The following is an 8,641-nucleotide window of genomic DNA, read 5'->3' on the forward strand; positions in this document are numbered from 1 at the left end:
CAGGAGGAATGTTGTCCAAATTAATGAAAGGTTCCTGCTGGATGAAAAATCAGACCCATTAACTTTTCCCTTCTTGAATAGGATCCACCTTTTTACTGCTTTCTTGCGCTATATCCTAATATAATTTCGAGGGCACATGTCACTTAGGGGAAATGCTGTCTAAACCTCTAACTGCCAGAAGCTGGAATTGGACGCCAGGGGATGGATCGCTCAAAATTGCCTTGTTCTGTTCACGCTCTTTGAAGCATCTGGTACTGGCCACGGTCAGAAGACTGGATACTGGGCTAGATGGGCCGTTGGTCTGACCCAGTGTGGCATTCTGACATTCTTAAGCAGTGTAGCCTAATGGATACTGCATTGGGCTGGCAGTCACATGACCTGGGGGCTGTTCCTGGTTCTGCTGCCAGGTGACGTTGGACAAGTCTCCTTGACTCAGTTTCCCTGTCCATAAAATGATACTGACCTCCTTTGTAAAGATCTACAGCTGGAAAATGCTAGGTATTATTATATAGCTATTGCCACTGCTGAGGGTCCCAGTTTATTTTGCTTTCCAAACTATTGGTTTTGCTTGTCCTTTCTGCTCCTCTCTTACTGAGCCCACCCTTCACCTCAGATATGTGAGCCAGGCTACAGGGGTGATGTATTCACTATCACACAGCAATCGCCTCATCCTTGGAACTGTGTGCTCCTCCCAAGTCCTGCGCTATCTCACTCAGTGGCCAGTGTACTGTATAAAAAGAGAAAGAAAAGGGAAATGCCATTTCATCCAGCTCTGGGAGATGAGACCTGAGTTTCTACTTGTCTCTCATCATAAGAACTCTCTCCTTCCATATATTAAGTTGATAGACAGTTAACAAGAAACTATATCCCTGACACTCACACAAGTTTACCAGCCACACGCAGGGATAGCTGGAACCCAAAAGGAAACATGGCACTTTATTGCTCACAGCTCTTGGATCTGCATCAAAACTTATTTTGGGCCTTTCTGCTCCATCTTGCTCAAGGAAAGGCCAATATCCAAAGGTGAACTGCTGAGGAAGGAGAGCCCTAGCATGGGGGATGTTACATTCTGACTCACACATCAGACATGAGGGGAATTGTTCTTCTCTTTTTGTATCTACAGTGGTTGCTGTGTTTTACTTTTACATTTGTTAAGGCAAGTTAATGCTGGTGAACCATCCCAATTTGATGGGCTTGGAGGTTTAAACCCTTCTCTGTTTGTTCCCAGAATAGGAACCACAGGAGCAGGGTCTGTGCATGACCTTCCTCAAACTATCCTGCCAATATGCTTCAGGCTTCAGCCCTAACTCGGAGGGACCTCTCTACTAGGAATTATTCTCTGTGACCCATTTCATCCTTGGCTTCGCTGCTGAGACTGCTAGCAAGGGGCCCGGTCACACTAGTGCTAGTTTTGTGATGTGCTTTCTAGAAACTGGCCTACGACTTGCCAAAATAATTTCTCACTGGTAATCAAATTGCCTTCAGATGAGGACAACCTTTGGTTGCTTCTGGATCTGCGATTTCTTTAAACCAACATCCTAGATGTTACTAATGATACAGGTGGCGTTAAAATGGCAGACAGGATCAGCAGAGAGAACGGACCTGGGTATAAATCAGAGGACCACCTCCATCAGACTGTCTCCTTGCTTCTGCTAGCAGAGACTGAGCTCACCATTAGCAGTGATTTGATGTGAAGTTGGATGCCCTTTGCAATTTTACCCATATGCCTCAGATCTACCTATAAACTCACATACAACCTGCAGCATTCCATAGTGTTGGCAAGTCCATCTTCATCTCCTCCAAGCAGATTGTCCTGTCTCCATTAGTTTGTCAGTTCTGTGCTCACAACCCTTAGGGGACGAGTACTCTGCTGAAGCATGAGTGCTGCCGCTCAAGTGCGTGTCTAACTGAAAGAGCCACCATGAGGTAATTAATTCAGCCTAATTTATCATCTGCAATTACAAGTTCATTATTTACCATTCGTTTCTGAATGTGTGTAAAATCCAATGTTTATTAAGTATTGTTTGTGTTGGAAATCTCCCATGTGTGTCTAATTGCCCTCTAATGTATGGAGATGAATTCTCCTGAGTCTCCCCTGAATGCATCTGAAGAACCAAATCAAGCTGAAACAGGGATTCTTGGGCTCAGATAGAAGCGGTTAATCTACCAATGATACAGACTGTCTCAGCAGTAAAATCAAACCCTGGCAAGCCAGAAAGACTGGAGCAGAGAGGTCCCAAACATGCTGTAAGCCGGTGGTCCTAACTAGCCCAGAAAACAGAGAATAGCCGATAACCTCTCTCCTCACAGAATAATAGTGTCCTTATTCTGCAGCATACACAGGTCTCTGCTTTACAGATCTAACTATTAACCACGTCCTACCCTATGTTCTGTAACATGAATGAACCCTCCAGTTTCTGGTACCTTCTTCCTTCAAACTTCAGTAGCTGACATGGACCCCTGTGGCTTCTCTGGGCACATACTCCATGGCTCTGGGGATCTGCCCATTCCACCCACCCCCCACATTAACTTCCTCCCTCAGCTTGCAGCAACCAGCCACCTCAGCCAGCAATGACCTAATCAGCATTGATCTTTAATTAACAGAAGGGGGCACTGTGAGGATATGAAACATGCCCTTCTGTAACTGGGTGTGTGGATTCTGGAGCTAACTCAGCACCTGGTCACTCAGATCCCCCTCCAGTGGTGGTTAAAGCACAGTGGTGGTTAAGAAGCCCTGAAGTGGTTGTGCTCAGTGACTGAGGCTGGAAAGAACTCTCAGGGGACCAACACCACCCCATGACGTTCTGGGGCCTTGTCCAGGATTAGTGTCCCTCATCTGAGTGGGAAGTTGAAGAGAGAACTGGTGCAAGATTCGGTGGTCAGGGAGAAATGGAAGAAATCCTTTAATGGTGGGTAGAACAACAAAAGGAGCTGTAATGGACCATGCGGCTCTTTCAACAAGCAAAGCAATGGTCCGGGAGGGAGTGGCAGGCAGAGCAGAAGAAGGCCCTCCTGTAGGGTGACTAGATGTCCCGATTTTATAGGGACAGTCCCGATTTTTCAGTTTTTTTCTTATGTAGGCTCCTATTACCCCCTATCCCTTCCCTATTTTTTACATTTGCTGTCTGGTCACCCTACTCTCCAGGAATTTACTAAGGAGGAGATGGCAGCACAGCACCAGATGCTGTAGAATCTGATGAGTCCTGCGGCTGGGGGCGGCAGCAGAGCCCCAGGAATCTGGCTATGTGAAATGGCTCTGACAGACAAATGGTGGGGGTGGCAATGACTTTGACCCATCCAGTCATGTTGGGAATTGACTGGAAACCCTTCCCCTTGAGTGAATGAGGAAATTCCAGGAGACCATAGGGTTAGTTAGGGTGTGGGGAGGAGTTGGGGGGGATCAAAAAGAAATAGGAGAACCTAGATAGGTTACAAGCCAGGAAGATCAGTAAGAGAAGAAAGAATCCCAGGCAGAGATGAAGATGGTAGAGAAGGAAGAGAAACAGGTAAATCAGAGGCTAGTGACTGAGACCTGTACAGATTTAGCCACCGAAGAAGGGGTCTCTCATGTTGTCCCAAGAACAGACCGTATGAGAATCAGTCTTTAGACAAACAAGGAACAGAACAAAATATCCTGGAGAGTGAACAGAATACAGAATCAGGAGTAAAACAGCGACAGGTTAAAGAGGGACGTCAGAGAATGGAAGATCCTGCTGAGTGCCCTCAGTGTGAGGATAGCTGGGCCAAGACCAAATTGTGAAGCCGGCCCATTGTTCTTTGAGGGGGTGGACATCAGAGAACACCCATCAAGGGGCCGGGAAGAGACCCAAAGGTGGGGTCCCACACAGAGCAGGGAATGATAAGAAGGGAACTGCTCGGAGCAAGAGAAAACACAGCACTGAGAAGAAGAGATCCTGGCTGGGAAGAAGAGGGTGGTGGTGGTGGTGCGTAACAGGGAGTGTGGACTCAGGAGCTAACTCAGCACCCTGTCACTCAAATCCCCTCCAGTTTATATCAACTGTTTGAAAGATGGGCATTTGGCAGAAGAGGCCAATTAAATAAATGGTGGTATAGCTGAGGGGCTAATTGGATGGAAGTATCCCCAGCAGCTAGGCCTGAATAAGCAAATGAAAGAAAGTGCTGGGAGGAAAGTTGGGAGCTGGAAGGAAGGCAGAAGTAGACAGGATTACTCTCTCGGAGATGGATGAAGTACCAGAGCAGCCCTTGTGATGCTTTGGAACGCCTCTCCTTCAGGGAGGAATTACTTTTAGAATCGCTACTGGGATGGAAAATCCCCTCCTCTTCCCCCACTGCACATTTTAAAATTAAATAATAGTTGATGGCTCCAAACTGCAAAGGAGTGAGGACTTTTTGTCAACATTTAATGCACAACTTAGAATTGCTTTAAGGCAGAATTTTAATTGCATCTGATAACTAGTACATTAGAGATTCTCAACGTTGGGACAAAGAAGAGTCTCCTTCAACCCTGGTGCAGCTAAAACAACAGCCATTAAGTTGATCTTCCCCCATGCATCCCACACTGCTGCCTGCCCTGGAGCGGATCTGCACACGCCAAATGTCCACACACAAACCTTTTTCCGCTAGGAACTCCGCAAACTAGATTCAGATGTCTGCTGAGAAGTAGGATGTTTTCAAATGGCCTCAGTGAACGATGTGTTTGTTCTTTGTAGGATGTGGTGTTGGGGTTTCTTTTCTGGTTTTTTCCAGGGCTTGTCACTAGAAATCCTAGTGAAATTATACACAGAAGGAGCCGTTGATACAGTGTGCAAGGAATAGCTATTTTTAAACCTATCCATAAATGTCTCCACCCTTATTTGTGAGGAATTATATTAATCTATAAACCAGCAGAGTCAAACCATGTGGACCAGCCGCAAAATTCTATTACAGAGACCAGCTTTGTTCTCACTTGCTTATTGTTAGATGTGCGAGTTAAACAGGTGTTTGGAGAATTTTTTTTTAATGTTGCTACAAAAATTTACTAGCCATTTATAAACTAGTTTGCCAATATGCCTCTTCCATAGTTCCCAAGATAGCCTGCTCTCTGCTAACTTCAGTTCTGCTTTCCATTTTAAAGGTAGGCTTGGAAAGACTAGATTTTTATCAGTAAATGCTGATAAATGTCAATTTCACCATCCAGGCACAAACTAAGGAAGACGTATTTCCATTGCTAACAATAGCGAATTGCAGATAGACAAGTAAGAAAAATGCTGCTTGAGAAGTTATTAGAGTTTGATTTGTATATTTTAACATGGTGGAGACAACTTGTGTTTTACCAGTTATAAAGCTTTAACTTTTTGAAATCAAAGTTTATTGTCATTAAATAATTAGTTGCCCTGTCTGAACCCCCACCCCATAATTTCCTGCAATTGTGAATATTTAAACTGATAAACAATGGGGGGGAAGCTTCAAAATGGATATCCCTTAATATTATATATATATAAAAAATCAAATTCTGACAAGCCCATTTATAGTGCTTAGCTTCTGAATGCATCGTCAGTGTCAAAATGGCATTGTGAGGTTTCAGTCACACAGCAGAGCACCGTGCATATCTGAACTTGTGACTGTCAGCTGGGAAAGAGGTATACAATACACAACCAAATTGGTGGCTTCCTCACCTTTCTGTCCCCAGGGCCTCCCCGTTCCCTGGCATCCAGCCTCCTCTTTCTCTCTCTCTCTCCCTGCTCCTGGCCTGCTGTCTTATTTCAGTCTGTTGCTGAAGAGCGTGCTTTCCCTGTGGACATCACTCAGAGAGTCTGCTCTGCACGAGACACAGTGTGTTCATGGTGCTGTCTCCCAGCTCAGGGATTTTCCCAGCATTCATTTCAGGGAGCAGCAATGATATTATTGAACGTCAGCCGAGGCTTTAACAAAAACAGGTACTCTCCACCTTTGAGAAGTCTGCACCCTTCTGTCTCCTGAACCTCACCCTCTGACTTCCTCTTGCAGACTTTTCATCTGGGCAGCCAAAGTGAACAAGACATGGGCCATCATCACGAAAGAGAGGGAGAGAATGCTGCTGTACCAGCTAATTCCCAGAAAGCAGAGTTCCCTCTTTGTTGTATGATTATTACACTGAGCATGGGAAATGCTCTCCAGCCCTGCAGGATGGAGCAGTAGTTGCAGATAAGGTTTATTGCCATGAAATGCTAATATACTGTAAAGATTGAAACATAGTCCTTGCCATCTCTCTCTTTACTTCTTCTTTCAGCTCTGATTGTGGCTTCCTTTTATTTTCCTGATCCCAGATTCTACAGATTGTATCCCTACATCCTTACCTGGCCTGGCAGCCTTCCTTTACACCTGTTTTAATTAAATCAGGAAAGATTTATAGGGTACTGGGTTGGGCCAGGGGTCCCAGGCAGTCTTGCTACTTATCTGATAAGTAGGATTCTAATTCAGATGCTGTGTAGGAAGCTATCAGATATTGTGTAATAAATCCCAGGTGCTGCTCTTAGGGACAGTGAAAATGTCATTTTTCTTTTGCCCGTCTTTTAAGGGGCTGTGGAGGGATTTTTTTGACCAGAGATTGGTAGATTATAAGGCCAGAGAGACCTGTTGTGGCCATCTAGTCTGACTTGCTCCATAATACAGGCCATAGGCCTCCCCTGAATGAGTTACTCTTTGAACTAGAGCAGGGGTCGGCAACCTCTGGCACACGGCTCGTGGCTGGCCAGAGTAAGCTGCGGCCAGCACATCCCTCGCCCGCACCGCTTCCCGCCACCCCCATTAGCCTGGGATGGCGAACTGCGGCCAGTGGGAGCCGCTGTCGGCTGAACCTGCTGACGCAGCAGGTAAACAAACTGTCCTGCTTACCCTGGGGAGCTGTGTGCCAGAGGTTGCCGACCCCTGAACTAGAGTGTATCTTTTAGAAAAAACATCCAATTTTGATTTTAAAATTGCCAGTAATGGAGAATCTGCCACAACCTTTGGTAAGTTGCTCCAATGGTCCATAATGCTACTGGAGTAGTATTCCAGGTGCTCCTTTCAGGCAGTTTTTGCCATGGTGATCTTTAACCAGCCAAATTCAGTCAAGCTGGAAGTTATTGAGACACTGCTTATAATCAGGAGTTAGCAGAAATCGTGGAATAACTGCTCAAAGATTGTACCCAGAAGGTAAGGTCTGGTTATACTATCTTCAGATAAAATTTGGTATATTGGGAAAATTTGAGATAATAAAAATGATTTCTTTGAAATAATTATCATTGAATGAGCACAGTGATTAGCAGGTGTCAGAAGAGCATTTCGTGAAGGAGCCTGTAGTTTCTGCAGTGTTGGGTCTCTGTATTTAATATGAGTCTAACTATTATTGTGCTATTTTATCCAAATTAGCTTTGGTGAACAGCTAGCAGGGCTGGCTCCAGGCACCAGCCGACCAAGCATGTGCTTGGGGCAGTACCTTGTAAGGGGCGGCCAATCTTGGGGTGGTGGGGGGCGCTCAGGGTTTTTTGTTGTTGTTTTTGTTTCGGTGGTGTGGCGCAGTGCTCGGGGGTGGCGGGTGTTTCGGCGGCACGGCGCTTGGGGGGTGTTCAGTGGTGCTCAGGGGGGTGTTTCAGCAGCACAGCGCTTGCGGGGGTGCTTCGGCTACGCAGCGCTCAGGGGGGTGTCACGGCGGAGCAGCGCTCTTTTTTTTTTTTTTGCTTGGAGCGGCAAAAAGTTAAATCCAGCCCTGACAGCTAGGAAAAAGTTGGGCACCTGTGTTGTTTATGGATGCTGTCTCTATAAAAAAACAATTTTTTTTAACAGACTGAACCTAGGTGAGGAAATGACAAAATTAAGGTCGCACAACCTTATATTCTTGTTCTGTGTTTGTACAGCACGCACTACAATGATACAATAATTGATAATTTTAGTAGTATTTAACTATGTGATCATATATTCATGCCTAATTCCATGCACAGTGAATGAGGTAGGTGTAGACTGTTTTGTTTTATCCTTCTCATGGTAGGCATGGCTCCAAACTGTAAATGCTGTGCACCAATGCTTTAGCCTGCACTGAATACAGCTCTGTAAATTTCAGTCAGCAAGTACTCTGTATCCCTACCCTGAATGAAGTAGGGATACAGGTGGAAAAAATAGTGCAATTCAAGTCTATATCATAACAGGGATCCAAGAAATCCATTTGTCACAGAAAAACACCAAATTTGTGGGGTCTTTTTTTTACAGAGAATGTTTAGTTTTTACATTCTGTGGAAAAAAAAAAAACCATACTGTAGAACCCTGTTTATCTGAGCCTTCATTATCTGCCTCTCCATATTATCCTGGGTCAGGGCTTGGACTGTCAGCCCCCTGTGACAGGGCTCCCTATCGTGTCTAGAGAAACTAAAGTTCAGCGTTTCATTTTAATTGTGGAAAAACACAGACTTTTTTAAATGCTTTTTTAATCAGAGAATTGGGGGAGGAAGGGGTATCACTGAGAACTAGGATTCCTGATCATAATGCCTAAGTACAAGGGGGGCAAATTAAGGTAGCTTGGGCATGCACCCCTCATAGCGATTGTCCTCTTCTCAAGGTAAGGGGGAAGGAAGCCACTATCACACTAAAACGTGTTGCATAAAGCTTCTTTCCCTTATGGTGGGCTACACAATCCTGCAGCTTGACCGAACCTTCCAGGTCTTTCTCC

The sequence above is a fragment of the Gopherus flavomarginatus genome, chromosome 16, assembly GCF_025201925.1.
Source record: "Gopherus flavomarginatus isolate rGopFla2 chromosome 16, rGopFla2.mat.asm, whole genome shotgun sequence".
Lineage (NCBI taxonomy): Eukaryota > Metazoa > Chordata > Testudines > Testudinidae > Gopherus > Gopherus flavomarginatus.